Source organism: Musa acuminata, unplaced genomic scaffold, assembly GCF_036884655.1.
Source record: "Musa acuminata AAA Group cultivar baxijiao unplaced genomic scaffold, Cavendish_Baxijiao_AAA HiC_scaffold_729, whole genome shotgun sequence".
Lineage (NCBI taxonomy): Eukaryota > Viridiplantae > Streptophyta > Magnoliopsida > Zingiberales > Musaceae > Musa > Musa acuminata.
In genome coordinates this window covers 95,001-96,310 of record NW_027020960.1, presented here as the reverse complement: position 1 = coordinate 96,310, position 1,310 = coordinate 95,001, and positions in this window count along the sequence as shown.

The window sequence follows — 1,310 nt, the reverse complement described above, 5'->3', positions numbered from 1 at the left end:
AATGGCCCAGAAACAGGCCCAAACAGCCCAAAAACGGGCCAAAACTGGCCATTTTTGGCTGCACGAGCGAGCGGGGAGCAGCGGACAGCGAGCGAAGCGAGAGGCAGCACCGTCCCTGCTATACGAAAGCCCCATCCAGCCCTGTGCCACCCGGGAGGTTCCAAGGTGTTGAGATGGCTGACATTTTGCTCCGCTAACGACGGTCGCCGCGCCACGCAAGAACAGCCCAAAAAGGGCCAAAACAGCCCAAAGAGGGGCCAAAACTGGCCATTTTTGGCTGCGCGAGCAAGCGGCGAGCGACGGACAGCAAGCAAAGCGAGAGGCAGCACAGTCCCTGCTATACGAAAGCCCCATCCAGCCCTGTGCCACCCGGGGGGTTCCAGGGTGCTGAGATGGCTGACATTTTGCTCCGCTCACGACGGTCACCGCGCAACGCAAGAACAGGCCAAAAACTTGCCAAAACGGCCCAAAAACGGGCCAAAACTGGCCATTTTTGGCTGCGCGAGCGAGCGGCGAACAGCGAGCGAAGCGAGAGGCAGCACCGTCCCTGCTATACGAAAGCCCCATCCAGCCCTGTGCCACCCGGGGGGTTCCAGGGTGCTGAGATGGCTGACATTTTGCTCCGCTCACGACGGTCACCGCGCGACGCAAGAACAGCCCAAAAACAGGCCAAAACGGCCCAAAAACGGGCCAAAACTGGCCATTTTTGGCTGCGCGAGCGAGCGGAGAGCGGCGGACAGCGAGCTAAGCGAGAGGCAGCACCGTCCCTGCTATACGAAAGCCCCATCCAGCCCTGTGCCACCCGGGGGGTTCCAGGGTGCTGAGATGGCTGACATTTTGCTCCGCTCACGACGGTCACCGCGCGACGCAAGAACAGCCCAAAAACAGGCCAAAACGGCCCAAAAACGGGCCAAAACTGGCCATTTTTGGCTGCGCGAGCGAGCAGCGAGCGGCGGACAGCGAGCGAAGCGAGAGGCATCACCGTCCCTGCTATACGAAAGCCCCATCCAGCCCTGTGCCACCCGGGGGGTTCCAGGGTGCTGAGATGGCTGACATTTTGCTCCGCTCAAGATGGTCACCGCGCAACGCAAAAACAGGCCAAAAACTGGCCAAAACGGGCCAAAACTGGCCATTTTTGGCTGCGCGAGCGAGCGGCGAGCGGCGGACAGCGAGCGAAGCGAGAGGCAGCACCGTCCCTGCTATACGAAAGCCCCATCCAGCCCTGTGCCACCCGGGGGGTTCCAGGGTGCTGAGATGGCTGACATTTTGCTCCGCTCACGACGGTCACCGCGCGACGCAAGAACAGGCCA